The following is a 27829-nucleotide window of genomic DNA, read 5'->3' as shown; positions in this document are numbered from 1 at the left end:
AGGAACTCTGGTCAGCACACTCTATAGTAGGGAGGATTATCACAACAAAACAAAAAAATAAGTGATATTTGAATTAAGTGAAATCACTGAATATACCTTTAAGTTTGACCCCAGGTTGATGTCTACTTGTTACCCTCATTACTTTTTAGCACATGCTAAGCAGCTGAATTAGCCGACCACTTACCCGATTGTTGGTTGACTAACTTACAAGTAATTTAATCCGACCTTGCAGTTTGTTAAGTTGTTCTGAATAAGAATGTCTGCTAAATGCGTAAATATTTTCTGATGAATCAATTTGGAGTCAAGGCAACCAGCTTTAAGTAGAGGCATTAAGCAGCCATGATTGCGTTTTAGTTCCCATATTATTGGAAATGTGAATGAGTGAAATGAGGTGGAAATACGACGTTGTAACTTAATAATTAAGTCCCCTTAATTGCTTATTTTCTAAAGATCAGGAGAAGGCTGAGGAGTCTTATTTCATCAATGTATTAAATTATTAAAACTAATAAATTGTCAAACATTTACAAAAACTAAAGTGGGGACTGGTATACTGTAAATACTTTTCCGTTTGTTTAGGATGATAATATTATTCAGATACTCACTAGTGAAGGCTGGTTGACACTGTATTCACTATTAAGTCTCATATTCACTGCAGTGCTGATAGATATCCTATCATTTCATATAACATATATATCTTGTTTTTCTTCATTCAGCTATTTCAGGGGTCTCTATACAGTGGATCATTAGTTTAGTCTGTTTCTGATTTCTGCATCTTCCTGCCACCTGCATGTCCTCTCACAGCATCCATAAACTCCTCTTTGGCCTTCATCTTGCCTGGCATCTCCTTCTCTCCTACGCACATGTACAAAGCCATCTTAACCTCGCCTCTCTTGCCTAATCCACAAATCTTTGAACCCGAGTTGACCCTCCAATGTAGTAATTTCTGATCTTGTCTCTCCTTGTCACTCCAAATAACGGGAAAACAGAGACCCCTGTTGTTCCTCGTCAACAGAGACTACTCCTAATGAGAATCGTAGCATTCTTCAATTCTCATTGAAGAATGAGCACCGCACTCCTCCTTTCTGCCAATGTCGCCGTTTCCAGACCATTAAGAAACAATGGTTTATATGATATAAACCTCCAGAAACAAAGAAAGATAATGATTCACATACAGTTATGAATGTGAGGCTGTGATGCACCAAAACGTGCGCATTTTAACTAGAGCCCAGCAGATGCATTTATTTATTTTTGTTCAATGCCGATCCCAATTTTGGAGAGTCATAGACAACCTATTACTGATATTTTTCTGAAGATATTCGCCACACTGAAATTCCCAAATAAAGAATGCCAGATTGAAAGTGGTATGAGCCATAAGGTCTGCCTTGCCTGTGCCTCCATGCTTAGCTGGGAGTTCCAATGAACACAAGTAGGCATGTTAACGGGAGGGAAACTATGTGGAGAGGGCTGTGACTCTGTGACTGCACTAGTATCACCAGCAGGTTGGTCAGGTCACCTGTTCAGAGCGGAGCTGAACTGGGAAGAGCAGCATGTCCCCCCACATGTGTTACGTCCTCCCAGTGAAACGCCTCACTGTCAGGTGAAAAGAAGCGGACTGGTGGTGACGTATAGGGCGATAGAGTAATATATAATAGAGGTAACCGGAAATCCCTGCTCACCCAGCGTATTCCCTTTTTACTGCTTCTTTTGGGTTGGGAAGGTTTGACGGGCGGGGCCTATCTGGGGTCAAACAAATGAAAAAAGACACAGCTCTCTACAGATAGACCAACATGCAGTACCAATTTGGCAGACATCCATATCAGACATCAGCCACTCATTGCTTTTAGCTACAAAATTGTGTGCTCTGAGGGAATGTGCTCATTATGCAAGGTCGAGTGTCAAATCCTCTGCTAAAGTATCATCCACTATCCAACTATAGGCCTACACTGAAAATACTGTGCCCACTCATACCATTAACATTTTTATGTCATTGTCAATCATCAATATACTTAACAAGCAGTCCACTGACTTTTGAATAATTTATTTTATTGAGGCGGACAGTAGGAAAGCTGAAAGGTAGGGGAGAAGGGCCCTACCTTGCAGGATTCAATGCTAGCCCAACAGGGGCCAACTGTGGTTTCTGAGGTGATGGTCTTAACCTCGGCCATATCAACGGACACACAGCTGGCGTGTTAATAGACTGGGCACAGCAAAATCTAGGTTTTTGGGATGAGGCAGCTATTCATTGGAAGTCTCTGGTCATGATCTCTCTTATCTCACCTTTCTGCTCCTAGGTGTGAGATGTATACCTCTAGCTGACACTGCAGAGCTCTTGGCCAATAAATCTTTGAGAAACTAAGCAGGAAGCGATGCATTCTCTGTTTCCACTGCCAAGGCCAAATGAAGTGAGATTTCAGGTAAAAGTAATATGCTACTACTGTTATCACGTGGAGCACAGTATAACAATGATTACAGTCTGTACTACTACTTAACTGTATAAGCTCACTCACAGAGATGGCAAATGGGACTCTAGACTCAACTCGGACTCACCCCTCAAAGACTCCGCATTCCGCATCAGTTATCCAATGTCATTTTTGCATTTGTTTAATCTGTTGATAAGATGATAGGATTGTCTGTGAGGGAACGTTTTTGAAACGATGGGTGTGTTTCATGTGCGCTGCGGCTGCTGACCTCGTTAAACACTAATAATAATTAATGTTCACTGCATTAACGTCAAATTCCATATGTAGATATGTTGCCCACCATGCCAAAGTAATGTTACAGTACCTACTGGCCAACGCATTGGAACAAGCTATGGGTTTGAGAGGCTGATTGATTAAACCGTAAACTTACAGTACGAGATATTTAATAGCCTAAGTTGTTACTTGGACATAACTTGGAGATCTACCTACTTCAGAGACGTTTAGGCTATTCACTCTGTCCTGGGAAATGGAACCGTGAGAAGGTTGGAACTTTAACAGCCAACGTGAGTAGTACAACTAGTACATTGTGCCTTTCCTCCTGAAATTGGTGACTGTGAACAGCAGGGAATGTCAGTGGTTGAGCGTTCTCGTTACGCATAGCAGTGCGCAATTGTTTTGATTGATAGTTATTACGATATAGACGCAAGGAGCCTAAATTAATGTATGATAGGCCTATGTATGAAAGAATGTAGCTATACTATTCTGATAAACATTCATCCTGTGCATTTCTTTTTCATTTCGGGTGTAGATCATCATCTATATTTCAGCCTTAGACTATGTCGTATGAATAAATAATTAAATGGTGCTTAAATGGTACTTAGGTGATAAGAGTATGCATCCCACTAATGTAAGGCTACTACTTTTCAGATCTCAAGCCAGGCAACTATTCCACAATATCCATACAAATCTGAAACTTTTCCAAACATAAAGAAATAGTCTGTCTCAGGAGAGAATGTTGTAAGGTATGAGTTACATGTCATAGATAAGTCATAAATATCTGATATCAGAGACTGGCCACATTAAGTCTGAGACTCACATGAAGCCTTGCAGTAATTCTACCTTATTTAGTTCACAATTTATAATAAATAGTACCTTTAGCCACAGATGGCATGACAGATGTCATGTCATCTTCAGAAGCCTTTAAATAAAACGATTTCTGCATTATGGAAATCAAGACTCTTTTAAGGCTCAATATGTTAATGAACACATTTCAACATTAGACAACTGATGCTTTTATCCAGAGTGCTTAACAAAGAGGGAGCAGGTTAGGGTTCAGTGTCTAGCTCAAAGCCACTTAGAAAGGACATATCTGCCATGGCTCTGGGAATTGAACAATGTATGACACACAGGGATGATACCAGGGTGGTGACACTGTACTAGCTAGGCTACCCTGTCACATGGAGTCCAAGTTAGATGATTTAAAGGGCGTTGAACTATGAAGGTCACTGCAACTCAGAAATGTCATTTGGCGCTGCACCATCCATAAAGCCTTATTTCTGAGTAGTACAACATTTTAAATTCATTTTAAAATGAATTGGTAGACAGGAAAGAGAGCTGGGTATCATGGGTATGGGTATAATGTGATAATCTGTGTCCATATACTGATGTAAGGGCTGATGAAGCATGTTAGTGTGTTTAACTATGCCTGAGGAGGACCACCTTCAAACCTGACTGGACAAAAAGGTTCCATTCTACTCGCACACAATTATTTCCCCCACTATCATTCATTGCCTAAATTCAGTTTTTAAAATAATAATAATACATAAATAAGGCTGCATATCTGTGTGCTGTTTTATGTTTGACTGAAAAAGTAGGCCTAGACAGAATCATTTTACAAAAGGTTAAATGGCTCATTTTCCAGAGTCATTGTCATTCATTTGTGTTCCATTTCTATGATTGTGTTTTCAATTTTTCACTTAATTGTGCTGTACTTCAATGCTTGGTAGTGTGCAGCAAATGCTTATTGTGTGTACTCAATGAATGGTATGTGTGTGTGTGTGTGTGTCATTTGAAAATATGGCTGTGTACCAAATGAAAGCACGAGTTCCATTTTGTGAACAGTTAAGAGATTTGATGGCAAAGAGTCATCATGGAAAAGGAGTGTCAGGGTTTAGCATTTTGTGTGTGAGGTTTTCAATTTTGTGTGTGCCGTTTTGAGAATGCCGTTAGGTTGTGAAAAACGTGTGTTAACAATGAATGAACAAACTGTAATGTACCTTTGACATCTAATAGGCATACAGTAGGTAGGACACCGGGTTCAGTTTCCACATTTCAAGTTATTTGTACCCAGTACAGTACATACTTCATCCTGACAAAACATGATTCCACATTTCATTTCATGTCACTGTGTTAGGCTCAGATGAGCGCTGTGAATGATATCTGTAGACAGAGGACATCCTCTGTGACCTGTAAAGGTAGCCTACAATAAAGTGGAGCTGGTGGGGGAGAGTCTGAACCTAATGCCAACATCAGACAATACCGTACAATGTATCGTCCCAGTACACCGACAGGCAGTATTTTACATGTTGTAATTGATTTGATTTTAAGCACTGTTGTCAATTCCATGAGGTTGTATCCTTAACAACAACAATTTGCAATTTAGGCAATTAGTAGATCGACCAGCAAAGTGTAAGATTAGAGTAAATGGTATGAACCCAAGTCAGCAAATGAAAGGGTAAATGATGAAGTAAATAGAGTGCAAAGAAAACAATTAGGCTGCAAAGTAAATAGGATAACAAATATCCTATGTAAACTAATCAAACCTAGCATGTGTCTGAAGTTCATGTCATCTAAATCTAATAATTATCAGAATTTGTGAGTGTAGCATCTATTGAAATAGCTAGGCAACAAGTAGTGATAAAAAAGAAGCAGGGGTGCTATAGTGGGTGAGGTTGGGTCTTCATATTGTGGAAGTGAGTCTGCAGTCCTGACTGTGTGTGTGTGTGTGTGTGTGTGTGTGTGTGTGTGTGTGTGTGTGTGCGTGCCTGCGTGCGTGCGTGCATGCGTGCATGCATGCGACATGCGCACGTGTGTGTGTGGAGGGGGGGACTTGGTGTGTTGGTGGGGTTGTAATAGGGAAGGGAGAGACAAACGTCCTGGTGTTAGCTGATCTAAGTAATAAAAATATTTGATTCCTTTAAGATAAACATAAAAAACAAGCATTGTGCATTGATTGCTTTGACAGCCTCATCACGGAGGTATCTCACTTCCAGATGTGGTTGTGTAATGGTGCTGATCAACCCATGGGCTTATGTAAAACAATTACATCGTTGACCCATAAAGATCTAACTTTACACAATTTGTCAAATAAACACCCAGGATCTACCATACTCCCACAGAAAGCAGTACCTCAAATATATACGTAGATGCCCAAAACTGTCCCCCGCACAGATAATGATAATGGAATTAAAAACACAACTTTGCTTCATGAAAGCATGGGGAAGATGTTTTTTGTGCATTTCGCTCACCTTCATAGCAGTACGCCCCCATGTAGCCGGTATCGGTGCAGTCACACAGGACCTCTCCCCTGTGGATGGAACACAAGCCTCCGTTGCTGCAGGGAGAGTGCGTGGCACATAGATAATCCAGATCGTTATGAAGACCTTGACCATCCAGCAGGACCGGATCAGCCTCTCCCACCTTCAGGCTGGCAATAAAGCCCTGGAACGGTGGCTCATACTTGACCGTGCTGGACGTCAGGGCGGACAGACGCACGTCAGGCGAGATCCCACCTACGTAGAGGTCACTGGCCACCACCATTTCACTCCGCTTGGATTTGACCTCAGCCACTTTGTCCTCATTATCCACCACCAGCCGGGTCTGTCTGTGGTTACGCACCAGAAGGATGCGGTGCCAGCGGCGGTCGTTCACACGTGTCTCTGTGTGCAGCGAGGCCGGTTCGGCACAGTGGATTGTGAAGCGCAGCTGCATCCTGCCGTCTGCGATCAAAAGCTCCAGGAAGTCACAGTTCCCACCATCATCCAAGTAGAGAACTAGGGCTTTGCTGATATTGGTTTTCAGGATGAAGCTGAGCTGACCGGAGGCCTTGGCGTCCCACTGGCCGTAGCGTGCCCACTGACCAGGAACCCCCTCGTATTCCAACGCCATGCCCATTACAGTCAGTACCAGCCCAACTAAGAACAATGACAACGAACCCTGGCTTTGACACCTCCTCATGATTATACGCTACTGGCTGATGCCCTTTGAAGTCAACGTGTTATGAATCCGCCAGAGACGACAGCTGGCGTAACCTGTGTAAATGTTTTTCTTCTTTATTATTATTAGTTTTTTTGTTGTATTTACCACAAAACTGTGAAGGAAAAATTTGAATATGTCTCTCCAAGACTAAATCTCTTCAGCTCTCTACCCTGATTCTATTGGTAGTCTCTCCATCTGGCAACATGTGAAAGAGTGAATAAATTAAAAGACGCATTGCAGAGACGACTATTGAGAATGTACCTGCGACATGGCAGAGTCTTATGATCTAGATCTAGAGTGCAGGGGATCTCAAGCTGGAATGGGAATGTTTCTGGATCTTTTGCTGTTCTAGTTGAGATGTGGCTGAGAAGTAGAGCAAACAATGGAACGGATCATCAATACTCTGTTTCTTCGTCTTCTCCATCCACCAAGTACGCTGGCCTCCATCCAGCAGTGTTCCAGTCAGTCCCCCAGTGGTTCACTAGGCATACAGCCAAGCAGAAACAGGTGCAGACTCCAACAATTCTCAGCGTCACACCACCCTATAAGACACCAGAATAGAAAAATGTGGAATGAGCGGCTAGGGTAGTTAATTGACAGTTTAGCATACCACAAATCCTTTGTTAATGTTTAAATAATCTTTACTCATTGTAAAACGAATTGGAAGTCAAAATAAAAAGAGACGACATACCACATAAATCACATAAATGGCACTTAGAAAAATACAGAAATAATAAATGAGGCAACTGGCGGTTTAACACTGCCAACGTTTTGTACAAATTACTTCCCAAAGATGCCCTGTACAGAGTAGACTACATTCAAAGGCTGGCACGACTTGTTGTTTTGCTGCAGAGCAAGAACAGCACTTAGGATAATAAAGACATGTAATGGCCTCTTCTCAGTTACAAAACTCAATAATATACGGTAAAAAACAAAACAAAAAAACAAAAACATGTTTATTACCGTACTTTACTCTATGCAAACAAAAACGAAATTGCTCTTTAGTTTATATTCTTTCTAAAAACATTGACCTTAATCAGAGGTCATCTTTCAAATTAAACTGAGGCCCAGGATGCGGTCATAATTTGTCCCATATCCAAGGGCATTATGTTTAAGTAGGGGAAGCATACTAACACTACAGCTGTCCTAGGGCACTTCATCCAGCCTCAGTGCAATTTGACCCCAATTGGTCAGATGGAGCAGCCTCATGGGTCACAGTGGGCCATCACCACGGGTCAGAAAATTGCCTGTTGGATGTCTGAAGTCTGCCATATTTGACTTATTATTTTAAGGGTGAGGGAAATGACGGTGGAGAATTGACATCTTGAGTCTTGAGTCAGATTCACGTCCAGGACTTTGCCATAACGGTAGAAGCATTAATTGGCCAAGTCATCTAGGGGTGTTCCCACAGTGAATGTTTTTTGAACAAGAAAAATTGTTGCTAACTTGCAATAAATAGTCAAACGATGCACTTCGATGTAGTCTGTAGTTTGTCAGAAAGCATGGTTGTTATTATTATTATGCAAATGCTTTAACACAAAAATGTGCAGTCTATTGCATTAAGCAATGTTTTCTTAAAGAAAAAGGAGTTATCGTTAATTTCAATAACATTTCAGAGAGAGGGAGATTATCTTGTGAGATAAAGACCACAAAAAAACCAGAACAAAGCTCTATGGACCGCTGTGTGTAAGCAGAGGAGAAATCGATGATGCTTATTATTCATGAATTGAAGCAATCCATGCAATAGAGATACAAACAACTAGGCAACTGACAGCGATGATGCACTGTAGCCAAAGAAAGCAAACTGTATCACGAAGGCATAGTTTAATAAGCTCTGGTCACTGTCAATAGTTGGAGAAGAGGTGTGAGCCGTCCAATGGGATTCGAATAAAGACAAAATCTACTATAATTCAGTGGTTCTCAAACGTTTTCATGTCAAGAACACCCACATTATTCATCCATTTTACAGCGGACCCCCATCTGAAAATATTTTGTGCCAGGCAGGGACTGAGGGACCCCCATACAAGATTTGTGTTGTTTAAAAGAATTCCAACTTTTTCCACATTTCTTTCAAGATATCTTGAAAGAAACAAGCTAACAATAACTGGGTGTCCATAAACCCTTTCGAAAATATGAAGCAAATTTTCAGAAGGTCGGATGAACTAAATGCGAATTACCGGAAATACCAGGCTTTCCACCCACTAATAAAATACAATCATTGGGAGATAGTTCATGAAATAAGCAGTAGGTGGGGCTATTTTGCGAGTCAAGTGAAATGCGTATTATTGGAATGTTTTCAGGCTGTACAGAATAGATCTATTGTACACAGCCATTGGGTTGCAGGTCCTCTAGCTGTGCAGAGGCGGTCTTTCATATAGGCTGTCTGGTAATAGTATACTAGGCCTCATAAACGACATTAAGGCCCCCTTTACACAAGAACGGTGATCATAGAAAACGGCAAAATAAAGTATTGAGAACAGCTCACGAGAACGAGAACAGCTCACAACGCTTATATTTATTACATTGATGTAGAGCCGCAGGCGATTTTTGGAGTTCCTAGAATGAGCAAGTGCTCCCTCGCCCCGCAAATACAAATGTACCGACTAACTAGCGATGGCGATTGTAAATGAGGCAGTGTTCTTTTGGCAGATATTAGCTGGCATATATAAGACTTCCGGTGGACGATCTCTTCAAAATGCGATTACCCTTAGTAAGAGTAAACTGAATCCATTGAAAAACTATTCATTTGCACATTAAAACTATAAATTAACCATTTAAACGAGACTCTACAACACACATTATGTTTCTGTGTAAAACATAAATAAATAATTACATAAAAAACATATCTAAATTGATGAATGCTATTCACTGGAGTGCATGGCCCTTTAAAATTAAGACTGTAAACGATGAAACAAACAGCCTCGTGATAGGTAGAACGGAAGTAGAACGGAAGTGGTTCTTGTCTATCTGGCAGTCTGTCACGCCCAGGTGGGCAGTCAGACAGATATTTTGTGAAGCCACTAAGGAAATGAAAGTTCATATAATGGCCTGTTGTGGCGCTGTCATTGGGCTCAAAAAAACCCATAGCCCCATAGAAGTCCATGTATTTGGGCCCAACTTCACCTAGACTGTATTACCTTAATAAACATGGTCATGAATACTTTTTGCTTCCAGTCACTAGTTTAAAGTCTCATTTCTAATGTCATAATATTCTTTTTGGAAAATGATGGACCCATTTATAAAAAAAATGACCATAAAGTTGCGCATGTTCTGAGGGGCGTGGCTACCGTTACAGTCTATGAACGGGATCCCCCACCCACTCAAGTCAAAATAAAAACCAACGAAGAAGAAGGGGGGAAGTCCCGCCTCGTTGTCTGGCCCAGCCAATGGGCCAGCTGGGCCCAAACGGATCTAGAAAGATGGCGACTTCCAGTGCAAGGACTGACAGGCTTCATTTTACGTTAGACCCGCGGAACGCTTTGTCCATATTTTTTACAGTCTATGGTCACGCCACCTAGCAACCTGGCATGCACACTAGAACGTGTTCTTATCGGTTCGTCTCCGTGTAAAGGTTGAATACAAAAAACGCAACAGGACTTTGCCATTTTTTCTGGAGCCCATTTCTGTCTAAAAGTGGCCTAAGTTGCAGACATGCTTGAATTGGGTCAGACTTTATTCACCGGTGAAGTACCTGTTCTGCCATATTTGGAGCATCCAAGTTTAATAATGCTACTTACTTATAATGCGGGAATAAGGTGGACACTACTGAGCGCAAGGGTAGCCACAGCACTTGTTTTCCTGCAGTTACCAGCCTGAAAACTAAACCCTGCATAAACGATGGACAATATTTGGACCACCCGATCAAGAGGACAGATTCCATCACAGAATAAGAGTGAGAGGTTAATTAATTGAGGAGCAAATATTCACATAAAGATTTAACAAATTCTTAGGTGAGTCATGATTAGATGATATTAAGATTTATCTTAAAGTGTACTTTTGTAGATTGGCTATTTTGAAATAGCTGAGAGTTGTATATGGTTATTGGGGACCCCCTAGAACCCTCTCAAGGACCCCCGTGGGTGGGATATTTTATATCGCATATTATTACAAATAAAATTCAATATAAAATGTATACAAAATTATAATAGAGGCTGGTATAGCGACATGGGTGGATAATTGCACTTGTTGAAAGTGTACACAGAGGGTAGCAACATAATCCACCCACATACTATAGAAGCATAGAGATCTGGCAGTGAGGAACAGTCGCACGACCCTTTCCACAAGTGTCACTTGACAAAATGTATTGTCAACTAAAAAAAAATGTTTCTAGCAACGAACAAAAGCAATAGTCTTGCTGCTAGAAAAACATAGTCGAGTACAGAATGGCACAAACAAAGGATGTGCCTACATACTGTCACTGAACAAGAGTGAAAGGTTAGGAAGTTGCCAACACCCTTGGGGCTTGTCTTTCCACATGCCTCCTCTGCCTGTGGCAGGACATTTGTTTGTTTCTCATTCATGTTTTGATGGACACATTGGCTGAGAGACATTGTGCAAGGCAATGTAGCAATTCTCGCATGAGATGCTGCTTTATCAGCACTCCAGCCTCAGCAACCTAGGTAGCTGTGGTTGTGGTACGCAATACCTTTTCCTTGTTTTTAGCTAGTATTTCAGATTTGTTGGCAGAGCAGAGACAAAATAGAAAAACCTTGTCTTGTATTGAATTACTGTACATGCATTATGGGCATGGCTGATTCCAGGAATTTCAATTGTCACATTCCTGTGGCGATAAAAAACAAATGTGTCACTCTTTGAGACCTCGGAGATCCTAGTGATCCTACACATCTGCCTGAAGCTCGGTTCAGTGTTTTACATGTCAAAAATAGCAGACTTACAAGCCCACAACGCGTTGAATAAGCACTTGAGACCATCGTGAGATGGAGCATAAATTAGGCTTTACACATTTCACCAGAGCGGTCAGAGCCCATGGTCAGTGTACATCGACAATGAATGGAGAATTTACGCCATAGGCCTATGTGGACAAGCAAATCGGCTATTTTTGTCCTACACAATTGACAATGAATGGATGATGTACGCTGATAAGAGCGCCTCTCACTTCACATGGGTGTCATTTCTAATACACTCTAATACACATTTACCCAGATTTACTGGATACAAAGGGAAAGTTACAAACAGATAAGATTGTACTGAATTGCAAATGTTTAGCCCCACTACTAGCGGCATGGATGCTGATGTTGGACAGTCGGTCCAATAATTGTGCACCTACAGTACATTATGAGCACCTTTGAGCACATTCATACTCCCCAGAGGATGAACTGCTATTGATAACCGTTTTAATCAACCCTCTGACCTACTGTAGATGCTAGGCTAGAATCAGTTCAAAAAGGTCAAAACAAGATATTTGTATATAAAGAAAAATACCTAATACAGCTTTCAGTATAATTTTGGTGCCCTCGTGGCCTTTTCCTCTAGCACCCCCTTCCAGGAATATACAATAGGTACCCCTGCACAATTAACTTCTTTTGGTATTACAGTACAGTATATGGAACCTCGTCTAATTGGTGAATTATGTGAGGTTTTGCAGCTCATTCACATCTGAAACTTGCTTACAATAAATGCACTAGTGCTCCCAATCTCTTGAGCAGGCCTCCAATTGTGTTGGTCTTTATCTCAACGAGACAAAAACTGAATACGTAAATAAATATATGCAAATACAACAATAACCACATTATCAAAACACTTAAAAACACTCCTCAAGTATTTGGGTTCATATATATATCTTCTTCCCAAAAGGACCTTCAAACTATAGGAAGGGTATGGCCTGTTCAGCCTGCAATGACATGCATAAGATCAGCTTAGTAAGAGGTTCAAAGATAAAAATATTTATATGTCCGAGACATGGACACTTTCAAAGAAATTAGAGAAACGGCTGGATGGCACTTACACCTGCGTTCTAATGAGAGCGCAAAATCTCTCTTGGAAGAGCCACCCATTGACTCTAATATACGGCAACCTTCCCCGTGTTTCTTCACTAGTCCGATCCAGAAGAACAGTTTGCTGGCCACTGCTGATCATGAGGTTATATCTTCCCTTCTTCTCTGGAATCATGCCTCAAAGCAGACCAGAGGAATAAAACTGTCGTTCCCTGATGTCATTGCTAGGGACACATGCATCAGTAAGCAGGAACTGGGGATGGCAATGAATGCCCGGGAAGTCTGGCATGGCATTGTGAAATCCATGATCTCAATTCTCAACCAAGGTCGAAAAATGATGAGTGCTCCCAAACTGTGGGACAGGACCCACTGGTAGGCTGTGAATGTATAGCAAATTCTAGGCCCCCAAATAATTGATTTTAGTAACAAAGTAGTTGCGTTATACAGAGTCATACAACAAGAGAGGAACCCGTTTTAATTGCTACTGTATGGAGTGAACTGAAATTTCAGTAACAATTTGATGCTATAAGATATTTATATGGAGGTCCTGCTCCGGTTCCATGAAAGACATTTCAAGAAGAGAAGAGATTATCATTAACAGAGAGTTTGCCTGAATTATAATTATAACTAAAAAATAAACTTCTCCTGTAGGATTTGTGTGCTTTTATCAGATATTGGTTCTATAGAGTCCAAACTTTCAGAAGTTGATACATTCCAAATGTTCAGACCCCACCCATTTTCTGGGGGGGTCATCTATTTTGAGACTTCCAAGAATTGTTTAATTTCAAACATGCTGGTAAAGAATCTAAACTGTCTGACACGTCCTTCGTGTGAAAAGGTTCAAGGTATTTTGGTTTTGGGGTATTTTGGGGTATAACTCGTCTCTGGAGGTTGAAAATGTTGCATCAGTGATTTGCAGAGGGTCAGGAGAACTTTCATCAGTGCATGAGCCCTATAGGCCACCCTGCAGAATCCTTTTAACTTTGGCTGGACGGGATTCTGAGGCAACGGTGCCATCAGCCTCCTCATTATCAGCAGCATCAGTAGCCTCATCATCCTTAGCATTCCAGCGCGTCCCGTGTCATCGTCATATCGCAGTCTTTATTCATCGTCCTCTTGATCTTCTCCTTGACACACAACCCGTATCACTGCATCAGTTCTTATGCTGACGCTGATACAGCCTGTAGACATTCCACATGATAAAGAGGCAGAGAGATCTCCAGCGTGAGTGGCGGCGATGTGAAGAAGGAATTTCGGCACCTGTCCTGCACTGTGAGAGTGCAAAGAGAGCGAAAGGAATGCTGCATTCTCAATGAAATATCAAGCCAGCCTGATTACAGTTTTCTTTTCCAAAGGGTGAGCATGCAGTCTAGTCCCTTTTGTATTTTTTCCTGTACACAGTAGAAAAGCTGTGAATGAAGCAGTAAAAGAAAAGCTCTGGGAGGTTTCGATCCTTAGGCAAACAGGAGCAGAAGTTGTTCCGCTGATAAGCGTCTTAGCCACTACGGGTCGGTGATATGATGACCTTACATCATCAGCACTGGCAGTTTAAAATGTGACCATGATCTTCCTTCAAAGAGAGTGTACACCTCATACTAGCTTAGTAGCCTACAATCCACGTTTAGAATTTCAATTCAGAATATTCACTTGCCGGAAAAGTACAAAGAGGAAATAAGTTATCAAATGAGAAAAGATAAAAACCAAAATAAACCCAAACAATGTCTTTCACCGTAGTGAATTCAGTGCAGTTTTGCCTTTGTGAAATGCTTGGAGTGCACGTTCATGCACACAATCTCCTCTGCAACTGGCCACCTGGCTGTGCATTTTGTTCCAGGAAGTGACAGGTGTGAGCAGGCAGTGCTGCAGCCTTGGCTGCTGCCTCTGCCTTGGATGTTGTGCTCATGTGCACATTCTGTGCAAGTCACATTATCACACCCCATTTGCTCTGTCTTGTCAAGGCATTGTTTGAATAAAAAGAATGAGCTGATTGCAGCCAGATTGCAAAAAAAAATAAGGAGAAATGAATAAATTATACAGCCACCAGATAGTGTTAAATCCCTGCTGTGGTAAATTCTGCGTGCATGTATGTAAACTAGGTTTGATAAGAATGCCAATGATGCTCATGAATGACAATGAGAATAGTAAGGGGGGATGAGAGTGAGGGGTACCCACACCCTGTGTCTGTTTATATGTCCCTTTGTATGGATGTTGATTTATTTTAATGAAATAAGGTATTGTCGTCTGGTACAGTATGTCCCTCTTGAATTCTTATAAAACACAAACAGGTACATTACAGTCCTGTATAGCCAGATGATTAGATATCTATGATAATCTGGCTACATAACATTACACCTGTTTTATAATTTGTGCACCAGTGCCACACACAACTGTCATTATTATACCATGAGCTTGCAGCAAGTGTGTGTGTGTGTGTGTGTGTGTGTGTGTGTGTGTGTGTGATGAGCATGTTAATGGTATGATTACAATGTGACATAGCTCTGTTTACAAAATGCTGTACCCCCTCCAACTGTATACTTTCCCCATTTTTAACAGTTTTTATTGCATTTTGACACTTGCAAACGTTTTCTCAAGTACAGTACAGTACAGTATGCTGTTTTTTTATCCTTACATATCGCCACTAGTGTCATGCTAATGCAGCACTTTGAAAGTCCTACAGAGGAATGTTTGGTCACACCTGCACATTGCTGCACAATAAATGCAGAAAAAAAAAGGAATTGGCCAATCAGCAGAACTGATTAACTTGTGCTATGCGCTTGTAAACCATAAAAATAATGTTGTGGCTGACATCTGCACAAGTCAGTGGTTCTTACAGTTCATAAACAAACCCCAAGTCATTTATTTAATTTAACTTTATTTTATTTTGGGGGGCCTTTCAGCGAACTGGAAAGTGAGGTGGAAAGAGGAAGGGAATGCTAGACAGGCCTGTAAGCAACAACAGAACAGTTGTGGGGGTGGACTCGCTAACAGGTTGAGCCACCTCGCAACGGAAATAATTCACTCAACATTCCAAAATGGAGGAGGCTGGCGAGGAGGAGACAAGCAAAGAAATTAGAATTTACTAAAAATGTAATAGCTTCTGGTATCACAAGTATGGTTTTCCTTTAAAGAATCTCTTCTAAACCTATGCATCAAGGCAAGTTTAGTGCCCCTCAAAAATTCCCCCAGCTGGCAGGGCACAGTCACGTAACTCTGACATAACCATAAACCAGTAAGACACCCTGAACAGTCAGCTTCATATATGGAGATATAAGGGTGGCAGCGGGGGGGGCAGTGTCTGGGGGGGCAGTGTCTGGCTATATATGGAGACGGCCATATACGTATGGAGCGACGACCATAAGGTGGTGTGACGTGTTACGAGGCGTAACGGACTGACGGCCATATATGGTGGTGTGACTGACGGTTCGACACCTTTTCAAGTTTTCATAGTAATCTGGGACTGGGACAAATATGGAGTGTGTTGGTTAACCTCAATGTGTCGTCATGACATCAGTCAGGCAAATCAGTCAGCTCCATATATGGGCACAAAACGGGGCATGCCCATGAATGGAAAGTTTTGAAACATACTGATGACTTCAGCGATCTCCATATATGGGCAAAAAAGGGCTGACAGATACAGTACAGAGGTCGATCCAGTTGTCCAGTGCCACAGATCTGACCGCTATAAACATTATGGTCAATGTGCATATATGGGAGCGACCAACTTCAAACTGGGCGCAGCAGCAAAGACTGGAGGGAGTGCAATGCCCACCGCCAAGTAGTTTGTATGTCCAGAACCACCGATCCAACCAATATGCCTATTACTATATGGGTTTATTACATGGCTTTGATGAATGCTTGATTCTGATTGGTCAATCGCTGAATTCAGCGGTGTGTTATTTCTTGATAACAGACCGCTCCGCTCTATAACAGACCAGCCTAATCAAAACCCTCTGAGCACCTGCTGGGCCCCGCTGATTTACTGCTGTTTCCAACATGACAGCCATGTCATGTTGGCTTCGCCTCAGTGGTTAAACTCCCTGTCTGTGAATTATCTCCCGACAATGACCACCTAGCCAGATATTATCCCTTACATAATACAGTATCTCTAATATCTCTGCTCTCGGGAGGAAACCTCATAACTCCAAAATGTTCATTTTTCAGGAAATGAAAAATATATATTTTTCAGGAAATTAATATACATTTTAGAAAATTAGGAAAACCATATATTTTTAAAACAAAGCAATACAGCCTCATCAAAGTTGGTGTTGTAACTTTATATATTGTCAATTACTTCCATGAGAGGGGGAGAGGTGGTGGAGTTAGTTGCTTTAGCAGACAGTTTGAGGAGTTAAGAGGTTTTGTCCGAAGGTTCAATAGTTTTCTAAACAACACACAGAGGTAAAGGGTGTTCAATAGTACTGATTTATGGGGGAGGAAAAAAACCTGGCGCAGCACAAACGGGACGAACCAAGGCGAATATTTAAATTCAAGTCTGAACGCACCTTCAGACTCTAGTCTCGCGCAGCCAACTATTTCTCAATCTCCGAATGCAATAGAGTCTGGAACTACACGTCCCAAAATCTGAGTAAGGAAGCTGCTATTTCCGTTCACGAATATATCTTTACATTTTATTTCCATTTCAGCTTATTCATTTATTCATGATAGAGCTTCCGTTGCTCCAGACTGTATGACGGAAGCATATGAAAATTGCGAGAGGCAACACGAGACATAGTAGCAGGATCGGTGGTGCGACATACCTGTAGGCCTGTGTATCGGCCCAAACCTCAAGTAGTTTAACGGTTGTACTACAAGAAAATAATTATAGAATTAAAACCTTAGTAAGGTAGTGTATGAACAGAAAGATATTTAGCTTTGATTTAAAATAACTAAGAGTAGTGTAGTCCTCTGGGTGTTTGTGCTAGATATGTGCATGGTGCATACAAACTGCTTTTTCACATTTTGACCTGACCCAAACGACCTGAGAGGTCTGGATGCTTTACAAGGTAACAGAAGTACATCGGCACCCAAAAGGAAATTCGCAAGATGTTCTGAAAATGGTCATGGACAAGGATAGGAATTTTGATATGCAGTACCGTAGGCCATACGGCTCTGTTATCAAGGCCAAAGTATGAATTTGGCTCATTCTAATCCTAGTTAAGAAACAATAGTTTAAGGGTTAAATACCTTGGCCTTAAATGGAGCTGAAACAAATTAATCATATAAGTGACTGGGTAGCTGGGGGATTTACATATCAAAGAGAGGAATACTGTGGTTTTAATCTGTATTGCAGTCTTTAGAGTACAGTGTCCACTGGTAGCTGTTCGACTGCAGCTAATACAATATATTGATGTGAAAAAGATCCATGTGCACCAATATTCCCTTCTTATACTAACATACATAAGAGCATTGGACTTTCATCATACAAGGGAATCAAGCACAGTAAATGTACAGACTGTGTAAGCTTGTAGATCTGTGATTTTGGGCTCATTAGCTAACACAAAAGGAACTGTAACTGCCTTTTCAGTGGGGATTTACATACAGTAGCAAGTCTGTAGAGATGATTAAGCATCAAGTGCACGGAATGGATAATGGACTGGAAAAGAAAAAAGAAAAAGAAACTCTTAATCTTCCTTGTGCCCATTTTTATACTGGAACTTCCCTCTTATTATGTCTTCTGGAGTAGTGATTCTAAACCTTGTTAATTTCCAGTTTGTGGGTGATGCATTAGACCAGTGGTTTCCAAATGGTGTGCCTTGTGAGTTTGTGACAAACACCCATTATTGCAATACATCTATCTATACATAAAGTTGTGCATTGTAATTCACTATCAATATATAGGACCGACTCGTTGCTCTACAGCCAGGCACCATATATATATGTATATGGCATGTATAAGGCATATATAGGCATGTATGATGTGTGATAAAAGTGATAACATGTGTTAATTACACACCGTTAGCCGCTAAACTCTCCCGGTGTGGGTGTGTAAGGACCTTCAAAGTCAATTTTGTATGGATAGGAATACAGGCGGCAGGCGTGCCTTGAGACTTGCCCTTTGATGTGCCGTGGGCAAAAAGATGGAAAATCACTGCATTAAACAATGGACTGAAGATTTGCATCTCCGCAAGGAGAAGGCTTGGAGGTGGAGATTATGTTTTCACCTCTGTCCATGTGTGTGTTTGTATCTCAGACACTGCTGGACCGATCAGTGTCAAAACGTGCATGCACACTCCCAGTAGGCCATCTCAAATGGCCCTCATGCTGGCACTATAACAGGCCGCCTCACATGTTGGCCTAGAACTCTTAAACTGTAGGTCGTATACAATCAAAAACAAATTTCCCCTGGCATGATGCAATTCGCCACATAAGGCGCATACACATTTCTGGTCATTGCACTGAAGTAATGGAATGACAATTACAAACAAGTGTAATACTTTATGGTGTCGTCCACAATTAGTTTTGTATTGAGTTGTGCTTGAAATGTATACTGTAATTCTCCAATCTGTTAATAAATTCATCAATCAATCAATCAAACAAACAAACAAAAAACATTAATTTGCTTTCATATAAGACATAATTTAAACATGTAGAATAAAAAATCACACCTGTGTGAACCAAGTGGTGCAACTCCCCTCTCTAAAAGCTGAATAACTCCTAATCTACGGAGCTCTCCATGGTTTGGTCCATTAGCGCGATTTTCGGAGGTTTTTGCTGATAATCCGGTGGTCTAGATGGAAACATTGGTGCTTTCTAGAGCAAGGATGGATATATTTTAGCTCGCTAGCATTGAGGCTATTTATGTAGCAACAACATCCACACACGGGTGCGGGTGCGTGCGCACACCAGTGGTGCACGCGCACATGCACGGCACTACACACACGGGTGCGGGTGCGTGCGCACACCAGTGGTGCACGCGCACGCATGCGCACACCACTCGTGCTCATTGACACGCATGCGCACACCACTCGTGCTCATTGACCTACACAAGGTCAATTTGCACCACTTAAAAAGGAATTTGGGCTTTACTGAAATATTAGACCTTTCTTTATCTTTTATGCGCCCCTTTTCTTTCTTTTCAAAACCTTTTTATTTAGGTTTTATAACAGAAGCCAAAGGGCAAGTATGAATGTCATCAAGTCACAGGTTCTTAGAATTAAAATAAAATAAAACATCAGACTTTACACAAGAGTACAGCCTTCAGTGGTCAAGAATAGGTTAGACCGCTCTTAAGTATCAGTGACTCAGAGGTAAACAAACAAGACAGAAGAAAAAACATTTTCTCCCCTTCAAGTTCCAATTTAGTAAAGCCAATCCCCAAAGGAATTCCCAATTCCCCAGCCTCTCTACAAGTACTCCATCTCTGCTAACCCCGACAATCAGTCATTGCAGGGAGGGGGTCTCCTCTGATACCCGGTCTGTCAAGCCACCATCTTCTTTCCACCTGACAGTGACGGGTCTCACTAGGGGGGCGTAACGCATGTTCTAGAAGAGTTACGAAATTGTTGACTAGTAACTGAATAATTTTGTGGTTAGTGTGTTTGGTAATATAATGCTCTGGTATCAAATAGGCCTAAACTGCAAGGTACATTATCTCATTAGACAATATCTATAAAAGTGCCTATTGCATCTATACCACTTGTGTACTCCATGTCAATTATAACAACAACAATGTCCATTCAATGGCAGTTACTGAATAACAGGCACCAAGTGGCAATTGTTCAACAGAAACAACAAAGGAGCAATGTTATCATCATCATCATTATCATTATCATACTATAATTCACTCAATGTCTGTCTGTCTGAATGAATGAATGTCTGCCTGAATGAATGAATGTCTGAAACACTGTCGTAGCTCCTCACAGCCTGCACCAATCGCTCTGACTTTTCACACTAGTGTTCGTATATTCCGAATGGGTAAGGTCTAGTTTTATTCATTTATACAGTTTACTTTAGATAGATGATTAATGTGCTTCATTTACAGCTAATTAGGATGCTATTAAATTATATAGCCTTCCTTGGTGACAGTTTTAGAAAGCAACATATGTCTGTTTGTCTCAATGTGCATTAGTATCTATTACTTGCAATCTGCTAAGTGTGACCTGTGGGCATTTTTAAATGTGTAATAGGTGTATGACTGCTATAAGTGCTATTGGGAGACAACCTCAGTACCTGTATCAATTGCATGTTATTTTAAATTATATTTTATTGTTGCGCTATATCAACACAAGTGAACACATACGCCACCAGACTGCAATGAGTTTTTTATGTAATGATAGCATTTACCACCTTAAAGGAAGACTGACACGCCCCTCGGGAGCTAATAACTGCTATCAAACAATGCTATCATGATTCTGACGTCAGAGTGGCGAAAGCTTTCCCCAACGACTTCTATGCGGGCTCGCCGGCCGTGGTAGCATAGCAACTTATGCTACTATTTTGGTGTCACATTTAGCTTGAATACTGGGTGAAAGTCTCATTAAAAAAAATATTTTTTCGCAACATTGTTCAGGTGAACTGTGTGTTTATGCTTGTTCATTGTAATAATCAATATCGCTATGATTATTTTATTTATCGCCGCGTCGCTCCGCATGACAACATAGTCTAGCCCGTCTCAGATGCAGGCTGCACACAGACGGGGGGACGGACGGACGGACGGACGGACGGACGGACGTATAGTCTCTGGTCAGGTCCCCGCATTGAACTGGGCATGTGTGTACGCACACACACACACACAGACACACACACACACACACAACTTTTAGCCGTGGCTATAGTGCATGACAGCGGGGAAGAGATTCCGTGCCATTGCATGTGTGTGTGTGTGTGTGTGTGTGTGTGTGTGTGTGTGTGTGTGTGTGTGTGTGTGTGTACACACATGCCCAGTCCCCCGTAGAGGCTCATGATCTCGTCCGCAAGACTATGCCTCGGCATAGCGATATTTATTATTACAATGAATACAAACATAAACACACTATAGTTCACTTGAACAATGTTGTGGTAACTAACTACGGTATTACAGAGTGAGAGCGAGGGTGTACATGTCAGCCTGCGGCTGAGAGGGGAAAAGAACAGTAGTCGCGCTGCTCTCACAGCGGCCAGACAACAGCAGACCGTCCGTAGTCGCGACTGTCGCGCTGCGGGGCTGAGAGGTCTCAGAGCGGGCAGACAGGGGTGTTGGCGACCGGGGGAACATGGGACTCCAGTCCAAAATTTGCGCTTGTGCTGCAGTTCCCCTAAAAAACCCCACGCCAACCTCAATTGCATTCAAACTAAGCATTTCTGGCGAAAAAATAATTTTTTTCAATTACATTTATAGCCAATATGACGCTAAATGTACCGTCAAAAACGCTAGCCTGACCTATAGCCACTTGTTGCTAGCGCCGTAGCCCCGTTTCAAACTGTTTCAAACTGTTTTCAGTCAGACCACGTGATGTGCTGTACCACCCATATTAATTTCGGGGCATGTCAGCGGACCTTTAAGATTAAACCTGCCTCACACACCTGTTCACTTCTATTCATTAGGCTCAATGCAATAGCCTGTTCACACTGTGCAAATTACATCTCTCATATGCATAATTGCTTGCATTGTAAATTTACATTTAGTGGCAGTGGCTACAATAGTCTTAAGGCTGCAGCATACTTCCTGTCTGACAAGTTAAACGTTCGGTGGGGTCAATGACGTCAATGCGGGGACCAAACAAACCCACTGCCTTGCCGATGTTCGTTTTAGGACTTTTTACTAATGTCAGAAATGTAAGGTGCTCATGATTTATATTCTTTAATTCCCCACAATCTGCCAGCAACGTGTCCTAGACAGGTTTCGAAGAAAGGTTGGCTAGGGAGGCTAGAAGTAGGGTATAATATTTCCCCGGATTTGGCTCATTTTAATTCCTGGGAATTTGCGGACCTTTTCCCGGGCTCTGGCGGAAATAGAATAGAATAGTGATATTTTTTGGTTTAAAACGTTTTATTTGAATGAAATATGAACATATAGCCTACAATTTAATTATTAAATTAAAATATTAATGTTATAGGCCTACTACGCTATTCAGAAAAAGTGACACTTAAGGAGTTTGCACTAATGTGACTGTCGAAGCACAGGGAAAAAAATAAACCTCTCATGTCAGAATGTGATCATCCCGCTTTGTACTTTATGAAAAGTCCTTGGGTGTTAAAATAGCCAGCACGGCCAGTCCACAGCACACTGATTAGTGATTATTATATTGGGAGAGAGAGTTGGGAGTCCCGCTGATTTTATCTTGACCGCCCGTGCATGCCCGCAGGTATTTTAATACCGCCCACGCCACCAACATTTACGTTGGGTCTCGCTGGCTCCCGTTCCCGTTGCAGCCCTCGAGTGTGATCCATAATTCCATATAAATATCATCAAACATAACATGTTTGAAAATGATTGGAGGGTTCAGATTGGACATTTGACCACTCATAGATCGGGGGAAAGAATGCGCACTGAAATTGTGCCCTGTACCCGGGGCCAGGAGGCCCGGAATCCCGGGATTAAACCCTAGTTAGAAGGTACAAATCTCTACAATCCCTGAGGGACTGCAAACACAACGAGATGGCTTTTAAAGATTTGTTTTGAGGTCGTCATGAACGGGGCTTGAACAAGCAACACGCTGTCAGGCCAAAGCCTATATGTGGCAATGTGGCATGCGCCTGGACCACTTGGCCAGCGGGCGCCCCACGAGATGGCTTTTAATAAATGGAGAGAGATAGCACACACTTTGTCCACTGTGTCGCCAGAAATTGTGAAATCTCAGAGACAAATTGTGTCAAAGTGTGTCAGACAATGATGAAAAATAAACAGTGGAGTTCTGCCGTTTCAGCACTGTATACAGCAGGCGGGCTCTACTAACGTTCAGAATTAAAGTGGGCTGCATCGACTATAAAACAATTTCATTCGCAGAAATCTTGTTCCGTTTCCGCAAATTGAAAAAAGTTTGACTTCTTTCTGCCAATTTTACTCAAGCCAACTACCGTATGTCATGATCTTGACTTTCCTCCACAAACAAAATCAGCAGTCCACCAGTCACTGTGATTTGATTGGATAGGGCTCACTTTAATACCAGTAACTTTGACCATTTAAATACTGTTTCACTAACAGGGAACTATGGGACACAAAAAGTGAGAACAAAATCATTGCGAACGCAGTGAGCACTTACTATGAGACCTAGCAGATCATGTCTGTGTGTGTGTCTGTCTGTCTGTCTGTCTGTCTGTCCCGCTTTTGTGCCCATATATGGAGCTGAGTGATTTGTTTGTGATTGATGCAAGTGTCTGTCCCGCTGTTACGTCACCATGACTCAGCCATAACCATATAAGGAGTCCCCAAAGCAGCTATACGTCCAAAACCCAAATATGTACGAGCTGCGTTCGCTTCCCGCGTTTGCGCGTCTTACTTGTTTAATGGATTTACTAGACCCTATCTTTAGGGACAACAACACAAACCCTGTGCAAAAACATGGAGGGTGGGATATGACAGTATGCTATTGCTAAAATGATTTTTTTTTTTACAGTGGAAATACTGCATAATGCTATGATGGCTAACACCAAAATTATGCTCACCCTTGGTGGTGAGGGTGGGGGAGATTTGGAACCCCTAGTACTATTAATTAATTAAATTCAGACTTATTACATTTACACACTCACATAAACAGAAATTACAGGTTTGGCATTCCCAGAGCGTTAGAGAGAGTGCAAATTATAATCACAATGACCACAGTTCAATTCTGGGTCAGGGCACCCTTATAAGGGACCACCTGCAAATAAATGTAATTATGTAGTTTCCTACCCATCTCTCTCTACTGTGCTATACTTCAAACAAAAAAATGCTGAAATGCTGAAAGAAAAAAAAGAATAATGATAGGTTTGAAATATGGTTCTCTGGATGAGATAAAATATTTAATTTGCCGTGTCAAAACACATACCGATACTAGAGAAATAGAGGTGTCCTCTTTGTGGGGAAACTCCACAAAATTGCACATCCTTCAAATTGCTATTTCAGCAATGTGGATAATGCAAATAGCCAAAGCTTATGAACCAGCATTTTGAGAGAGAGATGCAAGTAATATCCATATGAGAGTACGAAAGTCTCCAAAAAGGTATCCAATGAATAGTCTCAAAAATGAAAAAAAAAGTCATTGTCTACTCACCCTCATGTCATTTGGAACACAGATAAAGTTTCTTTGTCCACACAACCCACAAGGAATTCACCTGCTTCATTTCACAGCAGCAATCCTGTACTACAAAAGTCTAATACAGTTTCTATAAACTGTCAACACACAATACTTCGAGGTTTACTATCGTGAAAAAGTGAAATGTCCATGTCATCAATCAGCAGTACTTGTTTAAGTAGCCATCCCAATATACTGTACACTACAGTGTCTGTCCTGACATCTCCCTGTTAATCAGATCTGCGATGATCCGTATGCGATGATGACACACATGACTACAGAACATCCCCCGGTGTCAGATCTCATTCTGGGGAGAATGGCACCAGAAAAGGAGTTATCAACGGAAGCTAAGAGACTTCCTATTCACGTACACGTACACGTACACACACGTACACACACACACACACACACGTACACACACACACACACACACACACACACACACACTTCCAACAAATCTGCAACAGAAGAACTTCTCAAAATCTCAGGCAAGCGCATCTTTGCCAGGATCTGCGAGCGTCACTCAGGTCCAATGAGAGCTGACACTGAAATTGGCACAGAGTCTCCCAACACAGGTAGGAAGACACATGGGGACAAGCCGCTTCAGATGAAGACGCCTGAGGCAAGGACAAGATTGATTTTACAATGCCGCATTATGAGATTTTCAATGCGTACTATAACAAATTAGCATGAATCCTCTTCCCATGAGAGAGACGCCTGCAGACAGAGAAAGTGAATGGAAATAAATGACTGCTCTGATGTTTACCATCCCCTCCCCTCCCTGTGCAGAAGTCAGTAGGCTATTTTAGAGCGACAGGCCCAGTTTAGGCATGAGCAAGGGCCAGAGTGATAGATGGACAGCCAGACGGCAGCTAACTGTCCATCCGTGTCTAATCAAATGTCTTGATTTACACCCAGACCAATACAGCAGGCAGTCACTGATGGATTGCATCCATGTAAATCTCCAGGCAGCTTTAATGTGACATGATGAGAAGGAGAGGAAGATATATGAGAGGGTTTTCTTTATTTTTATTTTTTTACCGTAAACCCTGTAGCTTGTTTGGCAATGATTGAATTCCATTTCCGCTCTTTTTTTAACATTGTTCTGCACTTTCACCTTCATGCTCCCTCCTACATGCATCTAGCTTCAAGCTGTTTTATTGACTAATGCTGAGGTATGTTACTGGATTCTGATACTGGAAGCCGACCTTAAAAATAAACTACCTCTGCATGCGTATGCGTATTGTGTACATATATACTGTACACAGACACACACGCACGCACGCAAGTCTCTGGAAAAACATCCAAGTCTCTGCATTGGCTTGGTATCAAACAATGCTTTATGGGTCCACTTTGTAGACATTGTGACAATAACAAACAGTGACTTTCCCCTTCAGAACTGTTAGCACTGCTTTGAAATAAAGCTCATTATCATCTAAATGTACGGATACATATTACAACAAATATTCTACAGGCTCGGAGGGCCAGGCGATATGCCAGCGCCTGAAACTGTTATTAGATTCCAGCATGTACGTTAGCTTTTGAAGACCGAACATTCTACTGCGCAAATCACAGTGATTTCTTTGGCAAGTAATTGTGCTTTGGATTGGGAACATTAGCACCACATTGAAAAAATATTTATTTGGATCTAGACCTAGATGATAAGATCAAAAACATTTTAACCGAATGTATGCAAAGAAAGTGGAATTCCGTTGTATTTATTATGTCATTTAATCCAGCAATTAAACAAATATTTTTATTTATTTTTGTTTGTTTTTTGCTTTTACTCGCATGTTAGATAGCCTACATGCGGATCCGACGTGCGTTCACATGCGCTTATTTGTCTCCAAATGAGCCAAAATCCAGTGTTTGGAAGGTTGTTATTCCCTTTTCTTACATGTGCGGACGAAAACAACTCATCGCCCGTCTACCGTAGCCTAATGGTCTCCTATGAATACAATATTAGTGGGGCTAAACTTCCTGGTTGCCCTCTAGGAACATTAAGAAGGAACATGCACAGGGGTGTAGCACGGACTCCTGCGGGAGACTGTGGAGTGTTCCAGCAGAGGTGCTAGAGGTGCATGAGAGTTGCTGACACTGAACTGAAATAATAAAAAGGATATAAAAAAAGAATAGTACAATGTTGATTTTGTTTTTATTTTTATTTTTTAAGTATATCAATTTCATAACTGTGTGGATTTTTTTGTGTATAACAGACTGAAAGACAAAGGACAAGTAAATTTACTAAATGTTAATGTTTTTGTATATTTTTCTTGAATATATTTCTTTTGTGGATTTTCCATGTTCTTTTGATGCTCGCTTTGATTGTAGTACATGTGTTTTTGTGAAATGACAAAGGAAGATGGATTGGATACTGTTCATTCAAGTGCTGTGGATGATATAAAACATTTGAAAAGGGAAGGATGACTGCTGTTTAATACTCAACTGTTCTGGATCTCATTATTTACATCACAAGTTATGAGCTTTCTATCTAGCACCTCTGCTGGAACACTCCATCATCGCAGTTCCTGTTTACACTGAGCATGTGCAAACCTCCCGCAGGAGACCGGGCCACGGCCCTGTGCACATTCCTCTTTAATTTTCCTAGGGTTGCCCAAGGACTATTTAAAGAGGACGGGAAGCGAAGACCGTACGGTGGACTCCATGTTGCTCCCTGGAAGGAAAGAAACATGTGCGGTTGAGACCAGGAAGTTGTACATGACAAATCATAGATATGGCACAAAAGGCCCAGCAGATGGCGTGATGCCACTGAAAGGAGTCAACATTACTGTCTGTGTGATGATCCATGCTGGGACTTACTTATCCACTTGCTGTTAAAACGTTAATATTAAAGGTCAAATGCAATGACGTGACATGATATATACAAGCTTATCTCCTTTCAGTGGCATCACGCCATCTGCTGGGCCATTTGTGCCATATCTATGATTTGTCATGTACAACTTCCTGGTCTCAACTGCCATGTTTCTTTCCTTCCAGGGAGAAACAT

The sequence above is a fragment of the Protomyctophum bolini genome (assembly GCF_963924005.1).
Source record: "Protomyctophum bolini genome assembly, chromosome: 13".
NCBI classification, from domain to species: Eukaryota; Metazoa; Chordata; class Actinopteri; order Myctophiformes; family Myctophidae; genus Protomyctophum; species Protomyctophum bolini.
The sequence above is the reverse complement of the archived record's forward strand: the minus strand, read 5'-3'. Positions refer to the sequence as shown.